Genomic DNA, 24,817 nt, shown 5'->3' on the forward strand with positions numbered 1-24,817 from the left:
GCGGTGCTCGAGAGCCGCCTAATAGGGCCGCGACTGCGTGGTGCACCGATACCACGTAGCGAGCAGTGAAGAGGTCGCGGAGTTCCCCCCAGGATGCCACCGTGGACCCAGGGAGGTTGAGCAGCCAGGCGCGTGGCTCGCCGGCGAGGTCCATGGGGAGCTAGTTGGCCATGACCTTGTCGTCGCCTCCGACCTCGAGGACGGCCACCTCGTATGCCAACGGGAAGGCAAATGGGTCTGCCATGCCATCGTAGAGCGGCGGCATCTCCGGCCTGAACTTGGGTGGCCATCGCACTTGCAGTAGGGCGGGGGCCAGGGCTCGGAGCCCCCTAGCCCCGTCATCAGCACCGGCCGCTGGAGCCGGTGGCGGGGCACCCGCCATGAGGGCGAAGAGCGGTGGCGCGGAGCGCGGGCCGGTGGAGAGGAGCTATGTCGCACCCCTACCTGGTGCGCCAAATGTCGGATCACGGGTTCCGGCAAACCCTTGAGGTTCGAACTCTGGGGTGCACGCGAAGTTCTTTCCCTCCTTCCGATCTACGCCCTAGCTCGCTAAGGTCTCGCGGACGAACTCAACGCACTCACTACACAAAGACACAAGGTTTATACTAGTTAGGGCCACTGTTGTGGTGTAATACCCTACTCGAGTGTGGTGGTGGTGGATTGCCTCTTGGGCTAATGAAGAACAGTACAAGGGGAAGAACAGCCTCCTGAGGTTGAGGTGTTCTTGTGCTTGGTGTGCTAAGGGTTGGCCTTTTATCAAATCGTCTCTCCCCCCTTTGGTGGTGGCTAGTCCTACTTATATAGGCCCTGGTCCTCTCCCTGAATATTGAGCGGGAAGGGAGCCAACAACGGCGGCCAATTTGAAAGGGGACCACTAGTACAAGCTATCCTGACAAAAGGTGGTCTTCGCCTGCCAAAGGTTCTGGTGGTGACGCCGTCCTGGGCTCCATGGTGACCTCCGTCCTGCAGTCCTTCTGGTCTTGGTCTCGTTGCACTGATATGGAAACCTTTGCCTAATGCCTCGGTACTCCGCGCCTGCGCTTGCCCCCTTGGCACCAAAGAGGAAACAAGGACGCTGTGCGTGCTGGCGCCCGCTTGGTGTTGATCGTCATGGCTCACGTCATGAGAGCCTCGTGAGGTTCGCCCCGCCTTGATATCTCCGCTCCTCGCGAGGCGGCCTGGTGAGGCCGCTCCTGAGGAGGTCTTGCGTCATCCTCCTCGCGAGGTTTGGCTCCTCACGAGGGTCTTGAATTCCTTGTTCATGATGATGGGTCGTACAGACTTGCAAACACAGCCATACCATGGGCCGCATGCAGGCAAGTCTAGGGACCCCCGTTCCCAGAACGCCGACAACTACGTTCCCCAACAGTCGTACGTTCGGTACTTCAATGATTGGATCCTGGAGACGTTCGACTACATCAACCGCGTTAACATAACGCTTCTGCTTTTGGTCTACGAGGGTACATGGACACACTCTCCCCCTCTCGTTGCTATGCATCTCCTAGATAGATCTTGCATGATTGTAGGATTTTTTTTTAAAATTGCATGCTACGTTCCCCAACAGTGGCATCCAATCTAGGTCTATGCGTAGATGATATGCACTAGTAGAACACAAAGAGTTGTGGGTGATAATAGTCATACTGCTTACCACCAACGTCTTACTTTGATTCGGCGGTATTGTTGGATGAAGCGGCCCGGACCGACATTACATGACCGTGTTCATGGGACTGGTTCTACCGACGTGCTTTGCATACAGGTGGCCGGCGGGTGTCTGTTTCTCCAACTTTAGTTGAATCGAGTTTGACTACGGCCGGTCCTTGTTGAAGGTTAAAACAACACACTTGACGAAAAATCGTTGTGGTTTTGATGCGTGGGTAAGAACAGTTCTTGCTAGAAGCCCATAGCAGCCACGTAAAACTTGCAACTACAATGTAGAGGACGTCTAACTTGTTTTTGCAGGGCATGTTGTCATGTGATTTGGTCAAGAAGTGATGAGATATAAATTGTTGTATGAGATGATCATGTTTTGTAACAGTTATCGGCAACTGGCAGGAGCCATATGGTTGTCGCTTTATTATATGAAATGCAATCGGCATGTAATTTCTTTACTTTATCACTAAGCGGTAGCGATAGTCGTAGATGCAATAGTTGGCGAGATGATAACGATGCTACGATGGAGATCAAGGTGTCAAGCCAGTGATGATGGAGATCATGATGGTGCTTTGGAGATGGAGATTAAAGGCACAAGATGATGATGGCCATATCATGTCACATATTTTGATTGCATGTGATGTTTATCTTTTATGCATCTTATTTTTCTTAGTACGGCGGTAGCATTATAAGATTATCCCTCACTAAATTTCAAGGTATAAGTGTTCTCCCTGAGTATGCACCGTTGCTACAGTTCGTCGTGCCGAGACACCACGTGATGATCGGGTGTGATAAGCTCTACATTCACATACAATGGGTGCAAGCCAGTTTTGCACGTGCAGAATACTCGGGTTAAACTTGACGAGCCTAGCATATGCAGATATGACCTCGGAACACTGAGACCAAAATGTCGAACGTGAATCATAAAGTAGATATGATCAACATAGTGATGTTCACCATTGAAAACTACTCCATCTCACGTGATGATCGGACATGGTTTAGTTGATATGGATCACGTGATCATTTAGATGACTAGAGGGATACCTATCTTAGTGGGAGTTCTTTAGTAATATGATTAATTGAACTTTAATTTATCATGAACTTAGTACCAAATAGTTTTGCATATTTGTGTTGTTGTAGATCAATGGCCCATGCTACCGTTCCCTTGAATTTTAATGCTTTCCTAGAGAAAGCTAAGTTGAAAGATGATGGTAGCAACTACACGGTTTGGGTCCGTAACTTGACGATTATCCTCATTGTGGCACGGAGGAATTATGACCTAGAAGCACCGCTAGGTGCAAGACCCGCTGCAGGAGCAACTCCGGACGTTATGAACGTCTGGCAGAGCAAAGCTAATGACTACTAGATAGTTCAGCGTGCCATGCTTTACGACTTAGAATTGGGACTTCAAAGACGTTTTGAATGTCAAGGAGCATATGAGATGTTCCAGGAGTTGAAGTTAATATTTCAAGCAAATGCCCGAGTTGAGAGATATGAAGTCTCCAACAAGTTCTACAACTGCAAAATGGAGGAGAATAGTTCTGTCAGTGAACACATACTCAGAATGTCTGGGTACCATAACCACTTGACTCAGTTGGGAGTTAATCTTCCTGATGATAGTGTCATTTACAGAGTTCTTCAATCACTACCACCAAGCTATAAAGGCTTCATGATGAACTATAATATGCAAGGGATGGAAAAGACAATCCCCGAGCACTTCGTGATGCTAAAGGTACGGAGGTAGAAATCAAGAAGGAGCATCAAGTGTTGATGGTTAGCAAGACCACTAGTTTCAAGAAAAAGGGCAGATGGAAGAAGGGGAACTTCAAGAAGAACAGCAAGCAAGTTGCTGCTCAAGGGAAGAAGCCCAAGTCTAGACCTAAGCCTGAAACTGAGTGCTTCTACTGCAAAGGGACTGGTCATTGGAAGTGGAACTGCCCCAAGTATTTGGCAGATAAGATGGATGGCAAAATGAAAGGTATATTTGATATACATGTTATTGATGTGTACCTTACTAATGCTCATAGTAGCACCTGGGTATTTGATACTGGTTCTGTTGCTACAATTTGGAACTCGAAACAGGGGCTACGAATTAAACGAAGATCGGCTAAGGACGAGGTGATGATGCGCGTGGGAAATGGTTCCAAAGTCAATGTGATTGTCGTCGGCACGCTACCTCTACATCTACCGTCAGGATTAGTTTTAGACCTAAATAATTGTTATTCGGTGCCAGCGTTGAGCATGAACATTATATCTGGATCTTGTTTGATGCGAGATAATTATTCATTTAAACCAGAGAATAATGGTTGTTCTATTTATATGACTAATATCTTTTATGGTCATGCACCCTTGATGAGTGGTCTTTTTGTTGAATCTCGATTGTAGTGATACACATATTCATAATATTGAAGCCAAAAGATGCAAAGTTAATTATGATAGTTCAACTCCATGCTGATGGGCTTTTAGAATCACTTGATGCTTGCAAACCATGCCTCATGGACAAGATGACGAAGACTCCGTTCTCCGGAACAATGGAGCGAGTAGTTGAATTATTGGAAATAATACATACTGATGTATATGGTCTGATGAGTGTTGAGGCTCGCGGCGGGTATCGTTATTTTCTGACCTTCACAGATGATTTGAGCAGATATGGGTATATCTACTTAATGAAACATAAGTCTGAAACATTTGAAAAGTTCAAAGAATTTCAGAGTGAAGTGGAAAATCATCGTAACAAGAAAATAAAGTTTCTATGATCTGATCGTGGAGGTGAATATTTGAGTTATGAGTTTGGTCTTCATTTGAAACAATGTGGAATAGTTTCGCAACTCAGGACACCTGGAACACCACAGCGAAATGGTGTGTCCGAACATCGTAACCGTACTTTATTAGATATGGTGCGATATATGATGCCTCTTACCGATTTGCCTCTATCGTTTTGGGGTTATGCTTTAGAGACGGCTGCATTCACGTTTAACAGGGCACCATCTAAATCCATTGAGACGACACCATATGAACTATGGTTTGGCAAGAAACCTAAGCTGTCATTTCTTAAAGTTTAGGGCTGCGATGCTTATGTGAAAAAGCTTCAACTTGATAAGCTCGAACCCAAATCAGAGAAATGTGTCTTTATAGGATACCCAAAGGAGATTGTTGGGTACATCTTCTATCACAAATCCGAAGGCAAGATATTCGTTGTGAAGAATGGATCCTTTCTAGTGAAGGAGTTTCTCTTGAAAGAAGTGAGTGGGAGGAAAGTAGAACTTGATGAGGTAATTTTACCTTATCCCGAATTGGAAAGTAGTTCGTCACACAAATTAGTTCTAGTGATTCCTACACCAATTAGTGAGGAAGCTAATGATGATGATCATGAAACTTCAGATCAAGCTACTACCGAACCTCGTAGGTCAACCAGAGTACGATCCGCACCAGAGTGGTACGGTAATCCTATGCTGGAGGTCATGTTACTTGACCATGATGAACCTACAAACTATGAGGAAGCAATGATGAGCCCAGATTCTGTGAAATGGCTTGAGGCCATGAAGTCTGAGATGGGATCCATGTATGAGAACAAAGTGTGGACTTTGGTTGACTTACCCGATGATCGGCAAGCCATAGAGAATAAATGGATCTTTAAGAAGAAGACCGACGCTGACGGTAATGTTACTGTCTACAAAGCTCGACTTGTTGAGAAAGGTTTTTGACAAGTTCAAGGAGTTGACTACGATGAGACCTTCTCACCCGTAGCGATGCTTAAGTCTGTCCGAATCATGTTAGCAATTTCCGCATTTCATGATTATGAAATTTGGTAAATGGATGTCAAAACTGCATTCCTTAATGGATTTCTTCAAGAAGAGTTGTATATGAGGCAACCAGAAGGTTTTATCGATCCTAAAGGTGCTAACAAAGTGTGCAAGCTCCAGCAATCCATTTATGGACTGGTGCAAGCCTCTCGGACTTAGAATATACGCTTTGATAGTGTGATCAAAGCATATGGTTTTATACAGACTTTTGGAGAAGCCTGTATTTACAAGAAAGTGAGTGGGAGCTCTGTAGCATTTCTAATATTATATGTGGATGATATATTTTTGATTGGAAATAATACAAAATTTCTTAATAGCATAAAAGGATACTTGAATAAGAATTTTTCAATGAAAGACCTCGGTGAAGCTGCTTATATATTGGGCATCAAGATCTATAGAGATAGATGAAGACGCTTAATTGGACTTTCACAAAGCACATACCTTGATAAAATTTTGAAGAAGTTCAAAATGGATCAGTCAAAGAAAGGGTTCTTGCCTGTGTTACAAGGTGTGAAGTTGAGTCAGACTCAATGCCCGACCACTTCAGAAGATAGAGAGAAAATGAAAGTCATTCCCTATGCCTCAGCCATAGGTTCTGACATGTATGCAATGCTGTGTTACAGACCTGATGTGTGCCTTGCTATGAGTTTAGCAGGGAGGTACCAAAGTAATCCAGGAGTGGATCACTGCACAACGGTCAAGAAAATCCTAAAATACCTGAAAAGGACTAAGGATATGATTCTCGTTTATGGAGGTGACAAAGAGCTTGTCGTAAATGGTTATGTCGATGCAAGCTTTGACACTGATCCGGATGACTCTAAGTCACAAACCGGATACATATTTATATTGAATGGTGGAGCTGTATGTTGGTGCAGTTCCAAGCAGAGCGTCATGGCGGGATCTACGTGTGAAGCGGAGTACACTAGCTGCTTCGGAAGCAGCAAATGAAGGAGTCTGGATGAAAGAGTTCATATCAGATCTAGGTGTAATACCTAGTGCATCGGGTCCAATGAAAGTCTTTTGTGACAATACAGGAGCAATTCCCTTGGTGAAGGAATCCAGATTTCACAAGAAAACCAAACACATCAAGAGACGCTTCAATTCTATCCGCGATCAAGTCAAGGAGGGAGACATAGAGATTTGCAAGATACATACGGATCATAATGTTGCAGCCCCGTTGACTAAGCCTATCTCACGAGCAAAACATGATCAGCACCAACACTCCATGGGTGTTAGAATCATTACTATGTAATCTAGATTATTGACTCTAGTGCAAGTGGGAGACTAAAGGAAATATGCCCTAGAGGCAATAATAAAGTTGTTATTTATATTTCCTTATATCATGATAAATGTTTATTATTCATGCTAGAATTGTATTAACTGGAAACTTAGTACATGTGTGAATACATAGAAAAACAGAGTGTCCCTAGTATGCCTCTACTTAACTAGCTCATTAATCAAAGATGGTCATGTTTCCTGACCATAGTCATGTGTTGTCATTTGATGAACGGGATCACAATGATGTGATGGACGAGACCCATCCGTTAGCTTAGCATAATGATCGTTTAGTTTTATTGCTATTGCTTTCTTCATGACTTATACATATTCCTGTGACTATGGGATTATGCAACCCCGAATATCGGAGGAACACCTTGTGTGCTATCAAACGTCACAACGTAACTAGGTGCTTATTAAGATGCTCTACAGGTGTCTCCGGAGGTGTTTGTTGAGTTGGCATAGATCGAGATTAGGATTTGTCACTCCGTGTATCAGAGAGGTATCTCTGGGCCCTCTCGGTAATGCACATCACTATAAGGCTTGCAAGCAATGTAACTAATAAGTTAGTTGCGGGATGATGCAATATGGAACAAGTAAAGAGACTTGCCGGTAACAAGATTGAACTAGGTATGATAATACCGATGATCGAATCTCGGGCAAGTAACATATCGATGACGAAGGGAATAACGTATGTTGTTATGTGGTTTGACCGGTAAAGATCTTCGTAGAATATGTAGGAACCAATATGAGCATCCAGGTTCCGCTATTGGTTATTGACTGGAGATGTGTCTCAATCATGTCTACATAGTTCTCTAACCCGTAGGGTCCGCACGCTTAACGTCCAATGATGATTTGTATTATGAGTTATGTGTTTTGGTGACCGTAGTTTGTTTAGAGTCCCGGATGAGATCACGGACTTGATGAGGAGTCTCAAAATGGTCGAGAGGTAAATATTCATATATTGGAGGTTATATTCGGACATTGGAATGGTTCCGAGTGATTCGGGTATTTTTCTGGAGTACCGAGGGGTTACCGGAACCCCCCGGGGAAGTGTTGGGCCAACATGGGCCTAAGGGAGAGAGAGGGATGCCCGCGGGGAGGGGGGTGTGGCTGCGCGCCCCCCTCCTAGGGAGTCCGAATAAGACAAGGAGGAGGGGGCGGCGCCCCCTTCCCTCTCCTTCCTATTCCCTCCAGTGGAGAAATGAAAAGGGGGGGGGCGAATCCTACTTGGACTAGGAGTCCAAGTAGGATTTCCCCCATGGCGCGCCCCTCCTGGCCGCCGGCCTCCTCCTCCCCCTTTATATACGATGGTGGGGGGCACCCCAAAGAAACACCAAGAAATCTCTTAGCCGTGTGCGGTGCCCCCCTCCACGGTTTACTCCTCCGATCATAGCGTCGTAGTGCTTAGACGAAGCCCTGCGGATCACATCTCCATCACCGTCACCACGCCGTCGTGCTGTCAGAACTCTCCCTCGACCCTCTACTGGATCAAGAGCTCGAGGGACGTCATCGAGCTGAATGTGTGCTGAACACGGAGGTGCCGTACGTTCGGTACTTGGATCGGTTGGATCGTGAAGACATTCGACTACATCAACCGCGTTAATGTAACGCTTCTACTTTCGGTCTACGAGGGTACATGGACACACTCTCCCGTTCTCGTTGCTATGCATCACCTAGAGATCTTGCGTGATCGTAGGATTTTTTTTGGAAATTGCATGCTACGTTCCTAAGGTATTTTTGGAAACTTTTAAGGGCAGAATGGGAACTGTTAAGCCGGTTTTGTTGGACAATGACATTCTCTCACTTGTTCCAAAAGTGCAGGGACTTGAGGTGCTCACAAAACCTTTTGAGGTGCAAGAAATTGAGAAGGTCATCAAAGAATTGCCCATTGATAAGGCACCAGGGCTAGATGGTTTTAATGGCCTTTTTTATGAAGAAATGTTGGCCTATCATCTCCAGTGATTTTATTAGGCTGGTGATGGAATTTCATGCAGGAACTGCTCATTTGGAGAATCTCAACGAAGCTTTCATTACTTTAATGCCAAAAAAAGCAAACACCTAAGGTTGTAGGAGATTTTAGGCCAATCTATTGACCAGTGTGGGGCTGAAATTTCTTACTAAACTGGCAGCTAATAGGTTTCAAGATGAAATCACCAAATGTGTTCATAAGAATCAGTATGGCTTTATTAAGTCAAGAACAATTCAAGATTGTCTTGCTTGGACCTTTGAGTATATTCATCAATGAAACCATTCAAAGAAGCCAATCATATTGCTCAATCTTGACTTTGAAAAGGCTTTTGACTCTATTCAGCATGAGGCAATTATAAAGATTCTTGTGCCAAAAGGTTTTGATACCAAATGGATCACCTGGGTTCAACAGCTGTTATCATCTGCAACCTCTTCCATTTTGTTAAATGGTGTACTTGGAAAGCACTTCAAGTGCAAATTTGGTGTAAAGCAAGGCGATCCTATCTCTCCTTTGCTCTTTGTGATTGCTGCTGATCTATTGCAGACTATGATTAATGATCTCATGTGTAAGGGCCTGCTAACATTGGCTCTGCCAACACATGATCCTGATTATACAGTGGTATAGTATGTTGATGATACTTTGCTATTTGTGGCTGCTGATTCAGTTTAGTTGGAGGTCCTCAAAACAGTTCTGAATTCCTTTTCTTTGGAAACTGGCTTGCAAATTAACTTCCATAAATCTTCAATGTACCCAATTAATGTGGAAACCTCTGTTGCTTCTACTCTTGCTGCCCAGTTTGGTTGCCAGTTAGGCTCAATGCCCTTCACATATTTGGGACTTCCTGTTGGAACCACTCGGCCCAAAATTGTTGATCTCCTACCTTTAGTAGACTGCATGGAAAGAAGGCTAACTGCAAGCTCTTGGTTTCTGCCCCAAGGTAGTAGGTTGTAGCTGGTAAATTCTGTTATCTCCTCATTGCCTATATATTTCCTTTGTAGTCTATCTATACCACAAGGTATCCTTAAGCAGTTAGAAAGGATTCAGAGACAGTGCCTATGGAGGAAATATGGTCAGGAGAAGGGGCATTCTTTGGCTTCTTGGCCTATGGTCTGCAGGCCAAAGCTTAAGGGGGATTTGGAATACTAAATCTGGGACTGCATAATGATGCTCTGCTTCTTAAATATCTGAATAAATTTTATAACAAAGCAGATGTTCCATGGGTTCATTTGGTTTGGGATTCATACTACTTTCAGAGAGTTCCCCATGACACTACTCTTTGTGGCTCCTTCTGATGGAGGGACATTTGTAAATTAATGGACAAATTCTAGGTTGTTACCTCTGTCACAGTTGGTAGAGGGGATTCAGTTCTCTTTTAGTCTGACCATTGGGAGATTGACAAGTCTTGCATCCCTCTTCAAGAAAGGTTTCCAAGGCTCTTCTCATTCTGTCTGCAGAAAATCTTTCTGTCATGGAAGTGTTATAGGTAGGAAATTTATAGCACATGGTTTTTTGCCTCTATCTGAGATGGCTTTTAAGGAGTTCAATCAGCTATCAAGCATGTTGGCTGTGATTTCTTTGGACAATAGTTGCAATGACATCTGGGCTTGGAGGCATGGGAAAAAGTCTGAATACTCAGAAAGAAGTTCTATGCTTTTCTTCATCAGCCAGTTCTTGCCAATCCCATTCTGAGTTGGGTTTGGAAGAGTTGATGTACCATGACAGTTAAAATGTTTGCCTGGCTGGTAATTATGGACAGAGTTAACACCAAGGATATTGTCGGCATTCTAGGAACGGGGGTCCCCAGACTTGCCTGCCCGCGGCCTGCGGCGTGGCTCGAGTGGGGGCCTAGTGCGGCGCAGCTTCATCAGCTCAAGCTCAAGACCCTCGCAAGGGGCCAAGCCTTGCGGGGCGGACGACAGGAGGCTTCCTCAGGAGCAGCCTCATCAGGTAGGTTCGCGAGGAGGCGGAGAGATCAAGGCAGGGATGCCTCGCGAGGAGCCCGTGACGCAAGCCATGACGATCGAGATTAGGCGGGCGCCGGCCTGCACAGTGTCCTTGTTTCCCCTTCGGTGCAAAGGGAGCAAGCCCAGGCCAAGGCATCGGGCAAAGGTTACCATTCCGGTGCAACGAGACCAAGACCAGCAGAGCGGCAGGACAGAGGTCACCATGGAGCCCAAGACGGCGTCATCACCAGTGCTTTTGGCAGCCGAAGACCACCTTTGGTCAGGATAACTTGTACTAGATGTCCCCCTTCAAAATGGCCGATTGTTGGCGCCCTTCTTGCTCATTATTTGGGAAGAGGACCAGGGCCTCTATAAATAGGACTAGCCCCTGAAGAGAGAAGGGGAGGAAAAAGAAGAGAGGAAAAAAGAAGAGAGGAAAAAAGAAGAGAGAAAGAAAGAGAAAGAGAGAGAGAAGAGAAAGAGAAAGAGAGAGAGATCCGGACCAAGTAGAACACACTGCACCAGCTCAAGAACACCTCTCGCGAGGCCGTTCTTCCCCCTGTATTGTTCATCATCAGCCCCTGAGGCAATCCACCACACCACACACTGGAGTAGGGTATTACACCACATCGGTGGCCCGAACAAGTATAAACCTTGTGTCCTTTGTGTGTTCTTCTTTCCAGCCTAGATTTCTTGCGAGCCATAGAAGTGCGAGTTGGTAGGGGAAAGATCTCCGTGCGCACCCCAGAGTTCGAACCTTAAGGGTCTGCCGGAACCCGAAATCCGACATTTAGCATGCCAGGTAGGGGTGCGCCGGAATCTTTCTTCCGCTGTTCACGTGTGATCTTCCGTCGTGTCCATGGCTGACGCTCGTTGGGCTCGCAGCGAGCGCCGGGCTGCTCTCGCCACCCGCGTCGCCCAGACGGCGCCCGTCGGCAGACGCCCTCGTCATTCCCCGTCGCCTGCCGCCAACGCCGCCACCGACCCGGCGGGGAACGAGCAGCAGGCCTCGTCCCAGCATCCTTCGGTGCGGCGGGAGGGCCGCACCGCAACCCCGTCACTGACTCCAGCCGGTTCGTCGTCCCATGCCCGTCGTGCCAGCACGGACGCGCACACCACGCTGCTCCTGGCAAGAGAGCTCCTGCACTACCGCCCCGTCGACGACCTCTACGAGGATTGGCTCGCCCGCATCACCGAGCTCGTCAGCACCGCAGGGGGATTTCCCTTGCCGTCCCTCTCGCTGCCTCGCCCTCCATTCCGCGTAGGGGGTGAGGATCAGGAGGCGCCTCCGCCACCTCCTCCCCAAGAAGGCGCCCTGGCTCCAAGGCACGCCGCCCCAGGGCGAGACCCTCCACGTCCAGCGCCTGCGCGATAAGAAGGGAGCTGCCAAGAGATCCCTCGTCCCCAAGAAGGTGCTCGCGCACTCCCAGCACCGGCGCACCAAGATCGCATCCCTGCGCCTCCACGCCGAGACCCCGCGCCGCTCCAAGCGGCGGCACGTGGTAATCACTAGGAGCAGGCCCAGCACCAGCAAAGGGCGCCGGTGGCCATAGCAGGCTGCCGCGCCTTCACCCCCGAGCTACACGGTGTCACATGGTCAGGCAAGTTCAAGCCTGATCTGCCCCCTCGCTACGATGGCACGGCGGACCCCGCAGAATTCCTACAGCTCTACGAGTTGGGCATCGAAGCCGCCAACGGAGACGAAAAGGTCATGGCGAACTGATTTCCCATGGCGCTCAAGGACGATGCCCACACCTGGCTCCTGAACCTGGCTCCGAGCATGATCGCCTCCTGGGACGAGATGCACACTCGCTTCATCGCCAACTTCCAGGGCAGTCGCGACCGCCCCCCGGCCATAAGTGACATGCGCTGCATCAAGCAACAGCCAGGGGAAACCCTGCAGAAATACATCCAGCGCTTCAACAACGCTCGCCTCAAGATCTCCATGGTGACTGAGGAAGCCATTATCTCAGCCTTCTCTGACGGCGTGCGCGACATCAAGATGAAGGAGGAGCTGGCAATCCATGAAGACCTGTGCACATCCCTGGAGCTGTTCAACTTGGCGACCAAGTGCGCCAGGGCTGAGGAAGGACGCCTCTCCCTCTTCGAGCTCCCGGCTGCCGACCCAGAAGACAAAAAGCCCAAGGCCAAGGACGTGAAGCGTAAGGGAGCTTCCGTGCTCGCAGCGGAACCAGACACCAAGCGAGGTAGGGATCAGCCTAAGTCATCCAAGGGCAGCCGATACTGCGTGTACCACGACCTCCACACCCACAACACCAACGAATGCCAAGAGCTCAAGGCCGTGCGAGATGGGCGTATCGGTCGACGCCCCGAGCGCAACGACAGGGGCTATGGACGAGGAGGAGGAAGAGGTGGAGGACGATGGGAAGACCGTGGCCCTCACCAAGGGTGGCGTGACCGACCTCGCGAGGATTGCTGGCAGGACCAGCCTCGCGAGGGAGGCTGGAGGGATCAGCCTCGTGAGGATCGCCCACGCAGCAACGCATGCCTCCCTCCTCTACCGCCACCACCAAGAAGGAATGAAGACCAACATCAAGACGAGGGGGCTGGGGGCTTCCAGGAGCAGCGCACAATCGTTTGCATCTTGGGTGGCGCCCAGGCCCCAGCATCACAGCGCATCTTCAAGCAGTTTGCTCGTGAGGTGAATGCAGTCCTCCCCAAGCTTGAGGCCACGTGCCCTCTCAGGTAGTCTGCGTGCGCCATCACGTTCAGCTCAGCGGATCAGCTCAAGTGCGCGGCAATGGCCGGAGTTCTCCCGATGCTTTGCTCCCTAGTCATCAGCAATGTGCAGGTCACCAGGACCCTCGTTGATGGCGGAGCAGGACTCAACGTCCTGTCCGTCGAGACGTTTGACAATCTCCAAGTGCCATATGATCAGCTCCAGCCGACCAAGCCTTTCTCAGGAGTCACTGATGGTTCCACCGTTCCGATAGGGAAAGTTCGCCTGCCAGTCACCTTCGGGCAGCACAACAACTACCGCACCAAGCTCATTGACTTCGACGTCGCCCACATTCGCCTGCCATACAACGCCATCCTCGGGTACCTAGCCCTAGCCAAGTTCATGGCAGTGACTCACCATGGCTACAATGTCCTCAAGATGCCAGGAAGCGGTGGAGTCATCACCGTACCCTGTCAGGAAAGGGACGCGGTGTGTTCACTTGAGCGTGCGTTCCAAGCCGCAGCAATCGAAGACCCAGATCACAGGAGCGGAAGACTTCCCAAGGCGACCCTTAAGAAGAAGAAGGCTTCTCCTCGCCCAAGCCATAAGGAGGCAGGCGCCTCTGGAGGCGTTGCGTTAGGATTCGCGCCCGTTCAGGGAGCGCCACCCTCTATCGCATAGGAAAGTGCGCCCGGCGCCCTCCTCAGGCAGGGCTCGGGGGCTCTTTCTTGGAGAGCCACCGACTTTGCCAAGGTCACGAGGGAGGCGCTCGGGCACCACTTGGAGGGGTGCTTCCAGGCACGTTTCCCTTAGGAAGGTACGAGGCAAGGAAGACCAAACCCTCAGGAGTTCATCGCAGGAAACACCCAGGAGCTACAGGAGTCGAGAGTCATGCGCGGTAGCCGCCGCTTGCCCATCGTGGCCCCACATCTAGGCGAGGATGGTGGGCTGCGCATCTGCATCGACGCGCCAGGGCTCAACCGAGCCGCGTCCCAGGAGCACCTCTAGCCTTCGCGCGTGGGGCGTTGCGAGGGTCCACCTCACAGCTACGTTCGCATGCCTTTCGGCCTGCCGAACGTGGTCGCTGCTCATCAGCGCCTGCTGAGGAGCATTCTGGAGGCTCAGGAGGTCAGGCATTGTGCAGTCCTGGCGAAGGTGGAGATGTCCCCCGAAGACCTACCCGTGCCCCTGGAGCCTCCCGAGGCTCCTGGGCCTGGGGGCTCGTGAGGGTCGACGTCTTCACCACGCGTCGCCCACCTCTTCGGCATCATGTCATCTTCAACGGCATCAGGTGACATATTTCAAGTTCGATTTTTAGCTGGGAGAGCCCATAGGGCCGCGTCGTTCCCAGGTCCCGTGGGTCCGTCCCTACGACACATATCCGTTTTGCTTACGCTCTTTACCTACCTTGTTGGGGGGCGCCCCTCGGGCTGCATCATCCCCAAGCTGCTCGGGCCTGGCCCAGCGGCGTTTGCTTTTCCTGCACCTACTTGAAGCGGATTTGCTCTTTCGTACTTAACATACCTGACCTAATCGCCTGCTCGATTGACACCTACCCATGGAGCCGCTCGCTCTGGCACGACGTCTGTGTACGGGTCCGTCCCTGCAACGCTGATAAATCTGAGTGGTCGAGCTCTGGCCGCGGCAGCCCCCCAAGGTGCCACCTCACCAGGCCCTCAGTGCCCCAATCACTCCCTCGGAGCGACCAATGGTTGGATGGCAACCGTAGCGACAGGTCTTGTCTCTCCTTGTGATTGGTATGCAGGACCCACTCCAGGAGCAACATTGGGGACATTGCAGGCTATCTCTCCCTCTCTCCGGCACGGACCGCTTGCATGTTAAAAGGGGGGCGCCTGAGCATCGCGACTCATGGGCTCCTACTGGCTCACTAGCCCTCACCCCCTGGCCTTGACCCACGGCATCGCGACCTATCATACCAGCGGCGGCTAAGCTCGCTCAAGGGCCGGGACCCGAGGACATAGAGCATTAAGGAAAGTGTGGGGAAGTGGGAAGAAGCTCGCGAGGACCTAACCCAGCAGCACCTCAGCTACCGCCACTCGGGCCGGGCGCCCCGTCGAAGAACTACCCCAAACTCAAAAGATAAGTCATGCCCTTACAGGAGCTGGACCAACGCAGCACCAAACCCTCACCTAGTGCATCTCTGTCGCGACGACGTTGCCTTCCTTTCTCGCCCATCAAGGGCTGCTCGAGCGCTAAAGGGGACCTCCCGAGCATCGCGGCTCGGGGGCTCTTATCGGACCTCGGGCCACTCACCTCCTGGCCTTGACTACGGCATCGTGACCTGGCATACCAGCAACGGCTGAAGCCTGCCTGGGGACTGGGACCTGTCAGCGTAGAGTGCTAAGTCCTCGTGAGGATAGAAAGGGGGAGCCGAGCCAGGACAGGACAAGCATCTCGCTTCGATTCATATTAGGGATATAATGTTCGCAAAAGACATGGCAGGCGCCTTACATACCCCCGCGGGTGTTGCTTCGATTCCTCGCAGGGAACAAAAGGTGCTAATCCTAAGGAATGCTAATTGCCCGCGCCTCCGCAAGCGACGCCATCATCAACAGTGGACTGCCCGGCACCGGCGCCAACCCCACCCAGATCAGTGGTGTCGGCGGCCCGATGCAGTTGCCCTACTCCGAGCACGGCGCGAGCTCGGAGGCTCGTAGCTGTCGTCGCTCGTCTCCGGAGTCACGAGAAGCTTGGGGGAGCCGCTGGATTCCCCAGCTCCTCCGCTGCCGCCTGAAGAGCTGCTGGAGGGCCGATGGGCAGGCCAGGTCCTCGCCAGTCCGATGCCCCTGCCGCTTTCCTTGGGGCAGCACTCCAACCGGCATCCTTCAGCATCGAAGACCTTGAAGAACATCAGGGAGGCGCCGTCGTATTCAAGATGAATTACGAGGGCACCCTCCGTCCAGCAGACCAGGGCGATCTCACCCAGCCCCGAGTCATGTAGACCTTGCCTGGAGCGACGACCGCGACCTCCGCTCCGGTCGCGAGGGTGCTGCAGTCGGCATGCTGCAGCCAGAGCTCCAGAGACCCACTCGGCGGCATCTCGAAGGCGAAGGAGGGAGGAAGGCGGATCCAAGAGCATGGGGGCATGGCGGCATGAAGCACGAGCTCACAGGAGGAGCCCTCCGCGTGGACTCCAGGAGGAACGACGTGCACCGCCGTGACTCGCCGGCGTCGGCAGCGGCACCATCGGTGTCGCTCGACGCCCTCTTCCCCAGGGCCCTCAATTCGGGCGTATAAGGGCAGTGGAAACCCAGGCGGCAGCTGCTTGTACCAGGGCCTCGACGCCTCCTGCCAAGCACCCTCATCTCGGCGGCAGGGGACTAGCCGTTTCTTCGGCGGAAGAGGCTGAGGACCTTCTCGGGGGGCCTTTCCTTTCTCTTCTGCAGAAAACCAACGGATTGGTGCCATTGGTGTAAGGAGAAGCAAGGACGAGGAAGAGGAAGCAAAGGAGTACCAGGAAGGGATAAGCTAACAAGGCTCATGCGGCCCCATACTTATAGCCGGAGAAGGCCAACCGCCGACCACCACGATCGCAGGTAATCATGACCCATTTCTCTGCATGCAGGGACTTGTCAAGTCGAGCGGGTGCCGAGGCATCGTGGGGAAGCGCAGACGCCCACGTCCAACCAATCGCCATGCGGCACCCAAGGCCGCGGGCTATTGGGGCCCGCGGCGCTTCGTGCTTGCCCCTTCACTTCTCTGCTAAGCCAAGCCCGGGCGCCTCGGGCCCGGGGGCTACTGCAGTGTTCTGGGAACGGGGGTCCCCAGACTTGCCTGCCTGCGGCCTACGGCGTGGCTTGAGTGGGGGCCCAGTGCGGCCCAGCTTCATCAGCTCAAGCTCAAGACCCTCGCAAGGGGCCAAGCCTTGTGGGGAGGACGACAGGAGGCTTCCTCAGGAGCAGCCTCATCAGGAAGGCTCACGAGGAGGCGGAGAGATCACGGCAGGGGTGCCTCGCGAGGATCCCATGATGCAAGCCATGACGATCGAGATTAGGCGAGCGCCAGGCGGGCGCCGGCCTACGCAGTGTCCTTGTTTCCCCTTTAGTGCAAAGGGAGCAAGCCCAGGCCAAGGCATCGGGCAAAGGTTACCATTCCGGTGCAACGAGACCAAGACCAGTAGAGCGGCAGGACGGAGGTCACCGTGGAGCCCAAGACGGCGTCATCACCAGTGCTTTTGGCAGCCAAAGACCACCTTTGGTCAGGATAACTTGTACTAGATGTTCCCCTTCAAAATGGCCAATTGTTGGCACCCTTCCCGCTCATTATTTGGGAAGAGGACCAGGGCCTCTATAAATAGGACTAGCCCCCGAAGAGAGAAGGAGAGGAAAAAAGAAGAGAGGAAAAAAGAAGAGAGAAAGAAAGAGAAAGAGAGAGAGAAGAGAAAGAGAGAGAGAGAGAGAGATCCGGACTAAGTAGAACACACTACACCAGCTCAAGAACACCTCTCGCGAGGCCGTTCTTCCCCCTGTATTGTTCATCATCAGCCCCTGAGGCAATCCACCACACCACACACTAGAGTAGGGTATTACACCACATCAGTGGCCCGAACCAGTATAAACCTCGTGTCCTTTGTGTGTTCTTCTTTCCAGCCTAGATTTCTTGCAAGCCATAGAAGTGTGAGTCGGTAGGGGAAAGATCTCCGTGCGCACCCCAGAGTTCGAACCTTAAGGGTCTGCCGGAACCCGAAATCTGACAGATATGATTCAACATCGACGTTGGAAAATTAATGATTGGCCTAATTGTGTCCTTTGTCTGACTGGAGTGCTTGAGGACAGGAACCATCTTTTCTTCCAATGTAACTTTAGTATGAGAATCTGGAACTATCTACAAGTTTCCTGGTTGGATAGCAATGACATGGTGCAAATTGCCTTACATGCCAGGAAAGATTTTAATAAACCTTTCTTCTCATAAGTGGTTTTCCTTGCTTGGTGGAACATTTGGAAAGTCAGGAATGACAGGGCTTTTAGACATATCAGCCCATCTTTTAGGCGGTGTAGGAATGGATTTATTCATGACATTACTCTCCTTTCACACCGGATCAAGACCAGATACATGGATGCTCTGCTCAAGTGGATTGATTTCTTACCTCCTTGAGGGCCACCTCAGATGTATTTTCCTTTTTTTTCATCTAGTTTTAGACTTTAGTGGTTTTCCTTCTTTTTAGATTAGTATAGCCTGTCTTGTATAGCCTTTTCTTCTTTGTTTGTTCCTCCCCTTGAGGAACCTTTTGTATCTGTCTGTTTCAGTTTTAATAAAATGCTGTGGGGCGTAAGCCCTCCACTCTTCCAGGTCAAAAAAAACAAACCCTAGTTTATGCGTTATTCCATGAGGAGCTGATTTGGATCCATATGTTTAATGCTATGGTTAGATTGTTATCTTAATTCTTCTTTCGTAGTTGCAGATGCTTGCGAGGGAGTTAATCATAAGTGGGAAGCTTGTTCAAGTAAGAACAACACCTAAGCACAGGTCCACCCACATATCAAATTATCAAAGTAGCGAACACGAATCAAACAAACATGATGAAAGTCAATAGATGAAGTTCTCGCGTGTCCTCAAGAGCATTTTACTTATTATCTGAGACCGTTCTTGCCTGTCCTTTGCCACAAAAAGGATCGGGCTACCTTGCTGCACTTATTATTACTATTGTTACTTGTTACAAATTATCTTTCTATCAAACTACATGTTACCGACAATTTCAGTGCTTGCGGAAATCACCTTGCTGAAAACCACTTGTCATTTCCTTCTCCCCCTCGTTGGCTTCGACACTCTTACTTATCAAAAGGATTATGAAAGTGCAACTATCCCTGGTTGGTTTTGGTAATTCCTAACAACATATAGCTCATTGAGCTAATGCTATTCCAAGATGAATATTTCAGGAAAGCTCAATGGTTGGCATGGCATGGATTAGAAAGTGGACCCTTCAAAATGCTAAGGATAAAAGATTGGCTCAAGCTCAAAGCACAAGACTCTACATTTTCTATTTTAGTGATCCAAGATCACATTGAGTCTATAAGAAAAGCCAATACTATTAAGAAGGGATGAGGTGCTTGCTCAAAATGCTTAGTGATATGCTCCAAAACCCTCCACTACTTTCTCACTTCCACATATGTCCCACACCATATATCCAACTCGGCCCCACCGGTTCTTTCTATCCGGCGCCACCGAGTTTAGTTAACATAGCCACTGCCAGAAACCCTAATCTTTTTGGTCTCACCGATAGGGAACTCGGTCTCACCGAGATGGGATTGTAATCTCTCTGTTTCCCTTCATAACGTTTTGGTCAAACCGAGATGAGTGATCGGTCCCACTGAGATTGCAATGTAAACTCTTTGTTTCCCTTTCGTAACACTTCGGTCCAACCGAGATGAGCGAATCGGTCCCACCGAGTTTGCCTGACCAACTCTCTGTTAGTCCATTACCAAAATCGGTCTCATCGAGTTTTGTGTAATCGGTCTCACCGAGATTATGTTATGCCCTAACCCTAACGAAATTGGTCCCACCGAATTGACATGTCGGTCCCACCGAGAATCCTAACGTTTACATTTTGAACTAAATCGGTCTAACCGAGTTTCATGATTCGGTCCCACCGAGTTTGGTGATTTGTGTGTAACGGTTAGATTTTGTGTGGAGGCTATAAATACCCCTCCACCCACTCTTCATTCATGGAGAGAGCCATCAGAACATGCCTACACTTCCAATACACATTTTGTGATAGAGAACCACCTACACTTGTGTTGAGGTCAAGATATTCCATTCCAACCACATAAATCTTGATCTCTAGCCTTCCCCAAGTTGCTTTCCACTCAAATCCTCTTTCTACCAAATCCAATCCTATGAGAGAGAGTTGAGTGTTGGGGATACTATCATTTGAAGGACAAGAGCAAGGAGTTCATCATCAACACACCGTTTGTTACTTCTTAGAGAGTGGTGTCTCCTAGATTGGCTAGGTGTCACTTGGGAGCCTCCGACAAGATTGTGGAGTTGAACTGAGGAGTTTGTAGGGGCAAGGAGATCGCCTACTTTGTGAAGATCTACCCGAGTGAGGCAAGTCCTTCGTGGGTGACGACCATGGTGGGATAGACAAGGTTGCTTCTTCGTGGACCCTTCGTGGGTGGAGCCCTCCGTGGACTCGCGCAACCTTTACCCTTCGTGTGTTGAAGTCTCCATCAACGTGGATGTACGATAGCACCACCCATCGGAACCACGCCAAAATCTCCGTGTCAACATTGCGTTTGCTCCCTCAAACTCCTCCCTTTACCTTCATATGCAATTGTTTTACATTCCGTTGCTATACTCTTAGAATTGCATGTGTAGGTTGATTACTTGTTTGTGCTAAGTTGCTAAAATCTGCCAAGAAATAAAATTGGGAAAAGGCTAGATTTTTATTTGGTCAAGTAGTCTAATCACCCCCCTCTAGACATACTTTCGATCCTATAGACTACGATTGATCCCCTATACTTGTGGGTCATCGGCCCTCGGACAACCCTTTCGGAGGCTCTCGGCCAGATCCCCGGACAGAACTTTGGAGTATCTCTCGAACTAAGATCGAAACTATGACCTCTTCTACCGGATTGCACACATCTGGTGTCAACTATCCAGTAGGGCTTCGCCATCATGAACTAGGCCCTACCAAAGACTAGACAACCTTTCGGCATACGAAACTTAGAAAGCCAGATCATTGCATGGCATGACTTGAGTGAGACCTTAAGTGAAGTGGAGAGCTCTCTCCACATGTATTTATAGTGGGAGGCAAGGGGTGTTGGAACATGCGATACGCCACGCTAGCGCCAAATAAAAAATTATACCGCGCACCCAAGATCATGCTGCTGGAAATACATCACGGGATCGGGTTTACCACTAGACGCGCAGTCACCACAACAGAAGTGGAGTTGGTGATGCATGTAGTCGATCTCCTGATGTGTCTCCTCCTCACGTCGTCGATCTGTCGTGAACAGTGAAGGCCCATGAACGGTGATCTCCCACGAACGGCACCTCATGGTTCCCTCGAACGGTTCATATCCAAGCACCGCATATGCGATGCCTCCAAGGTATCCACACATACGGGGAGCAGCATTGGGCGGTAGACTGCTAAGTCCAGTCACGAGGCATGGGGCGTGGGGAGCGGTGGCAGCTCTGGAGGGAGGAAAGATGAACCCTAAGTGGCGCACCCACTCCCCTATATATAGACCTCAAAGATGGGTTCAACACTTGAGTCTCAATATGAGTCTAAACCCTTTTCCACTCGTATCCAATCTGAATGGGCTGCAACCCCTTAAGTGTGTGACCCTATAGGTTCACGTACCCATGGACACGACCCAGGTCGATAGTTGGTAGCGGGTCCTAACAGAACGTGCCAACTCCCATGTGTCTGCAAAGTCTTTAGACGAACCTCGACAATGTGTTATATGCAACACTCCCTTTGCCTCACAATATATGTTGTCGATCTCAAGGCGAGTACTTGTCACCCTTGCGGTAGGTCGACCTCTATTCTCGAAACTGTGATATGGATTCCTGAACCGGGTTTACACTTAACCAAGTCGCATGGCCAATCTTTCTGAATATGATCGAGAGGGGCCAGAGAATATCTATCCAAATAGGAGGAGCAAATCCTATCTTGGCCAGCCATCTCTCGCGACATGTCTCATGACTCACACGAAAGCTACCTTCATAACTACCCAGTTACAGAGTAGTGTTTGATAGACCCTAAGTGAGTCGATCCTAATCCTGAGAACATGTGAGGACCTTGGGTCTAGGACATGGCATAGATATTGTATTTGAGACTAACAATGACAATATCTCGCCACGTCTTGATGACCCACAAGTATAGGGGGTCTATCGTAGTCCTTTCGAAAAGTAAGATTGTCGAACCCAACGAGGACCAGAAGGAAATGATAAGCGGTTTTCAGCAAGGTATTCTCTGGAAGCACTGAAATTATCGGTAACAGATAGTTTTGTGATAAGATAATTCGTAACGGGTAACAAGTAACAAAAATAAACAAGGTGCAGCAAGGTGGCCCGGTCCTTTTTGTAGCACAGAACAAGCCTGGACGAACTCTTATATAAAGCAAAGCGCTCCCAAGGACACATGGGAATTGTTTTCAAGTTAGTATTCATCATGCCCATATGATTCGTGTCCGTTACTTTGATAATTTGATATGTGGGTGGACCGGTGCTTGGGTGCTGCCCTTCATTGGACAAGCCTCCCGCTTATGATTTGAAAGTGCTAGTTATCAAGTAGAGGGGGGTGAATAGGCGACTTTTATGGAAGTCTTCAAAACACGGGGGCTTTGAAGACAAATAGTAGAAATGAACCTATTGATATGCAGTGGAAGGTAGACTACACTAGACAAGCCATAGTCATGTAAGCAATGAAGTGAAAGCACGAAGACTATCAGCAACTAGGTAGTATGGATCAGGATGGAAGATAGTATGAAGCCAACCAACAACAGTCTTCACACAATGAAGTCAATCAGATCATGCAAGCAGGCAATGACTTCATGAAGACAAACTGTAAGTAAAGAGAGGTAAAGGATAGAACTAGTTTCTTGGTGAGGACAAGGATTTGTTGGACCAGTTCCAGTTGCTGTGACAACTGTATGTCTGGTTAGGGAGGCTGAGATTCAACTCAGAAGACTGCGTCTTCACCTTATTCCCCTTGAGCTAAGGACACACAGTCCTTGCCCAATCACTCTGGTAAGTCTTCAAGGTAGACTTCCAAACCTTCACAGAATCCATTCACCGGCAATCCACAATGACACTTGGATGCTCAGAACACGATGCCTAACCGGCTAGGGGATTCACAGTCCTCAAGTGTAACAAGTCTTTAGATCACGCAAACAGAAAGACTTCAGTGATGCCTAACACTCTTTGGCTATGGGTGTTTAGGGCTTTGCCCTCGCAAGGATTTCTCTCTCAAGTGCTTCGGAGGTGGGTTTCTCTCAAACGACAAAAGCCGTGCACTAACTCTGAGTAGCCACCAATTTATGGTGTAGGGGGTGGGCTATTTATAGCCAGGAGGCAATCGAACCTGATTTGTCCAAAATGACCCTGGGTCACTAAGGAACTGACACGATTCCAACGGTCAGATTTCAAACACACGCGACAGCTTGACTTGGGCTACAAGTAAAGCTGACTCATGCAGCTCTGGATAAGATTTGCTCTCATTGTCTTCGCTCGAAGTCATAGGATTTGGTTGAGCATCACTTTAGTCACTTTGACTTTGTTCACTTGGACCCCACTTAACAGTGCGGTGGTTCCTATGACTCAACAAAGAAGAAAAGGAAACTACAAAACAACTATGTCTTCGTACTCCATAGTCTTCATACGATGTCTTCTCATGTCATAGTCTTTGTTGTGAATATCTTCACAGACCACCATTGTCTTCAATGTCTTCACACATTTTTGGGGGTCATCTCTGGCAGGTAAACAGAATCAATGAGGGACTACTACCTGTGTTATCCTGCAATTCTCACAAACACATTTGTCCCTCAACTAGGTTTGTCGTCAATACTCCAAACCAACTAGGGCTGGCACTAGATGCACTTACAATCTCCCCCTTTTTGGTGATTGATGACAAACTGGTTGAAGTTTCCAACGGGGATAAAAGTAGGTGAAAGTTTAGGATTAAAGCATTGTCTTTATAAGTGGCAAAAGGCTCCCCCTGAAGATGTGCATATAAGTAGTTTGCTTTTGAATTCAAATGCACATGGCAGGTTTTACTTTGTGGAGATCCTCTTCAACTTATGAAGGCAATTCATCATGCATATAAAGATATAATGAAGATAATAACATGCATGATGAAAAATGGACGTCTGCGGAATGACTTCATTCGGAATTTATCATTGCATTACAAAGTAGCAGACGACCATCAAGTTTAAGTGCTACAACCAAAAGAACCAAATGTATCAAAAGATGAGGGTTGTAATCACTTGGCAAAAATTAGCAACCACCCATAAATGACCCGCTTGAAGACTATCAACTCATATACTTCTCCCCCTTTTGTCAGTAATGACCAAAAAGGTTTGAAGACATAGAGTATCTACTCGTTCCCATCAGGAGTAGATGCAGGGGCAGGGTCGACGTTGGAGTTTGGTGGTGCAGAGGGGCCTAGTGCAGTGTCGATACACGGTGAAGCCATGGTTGGTGAAGTGGCATCGTCTTCTTCATCGACGACTCTCGCAACAACAGTTGCAGCCGAAGATGAATACTCAGAATCTTCAATAGAAGGAGTCCGACGCCAGCTTGCATTTTGGGGAGGCTTGGAATCAAATTTGAAGCCGTCTTCATGAAGATCATCTTCAGAGCATAGTAGTGTGAGACTCTTCCAAGACCGCCGACAGGCTTCATGGGAAACAAATGAGTTCTTGGTGGCAAGATTGCGAATGTGATTGACATCCACCAAGATGCTTTGCATCTGACATTGTAGCCAGTCATGATGCCTATCCTGTTTTTGATGTAAGGCCACAAGAAGTTC

Source organism: Triticum urartu, chromosome 3A (genome assembly GCF_056163025.1).
Source record: "Triticum urartu cultivar PI428250 chromosome 3A, HENAU_Tu73, whole genome shotgun sequence".
Lineage (NCBI taxonomy): Eukaryota > Viridiplantae > Streptophyta > Magnoliopsida > Poales > Poaceae > Triticum > Triticum urartu.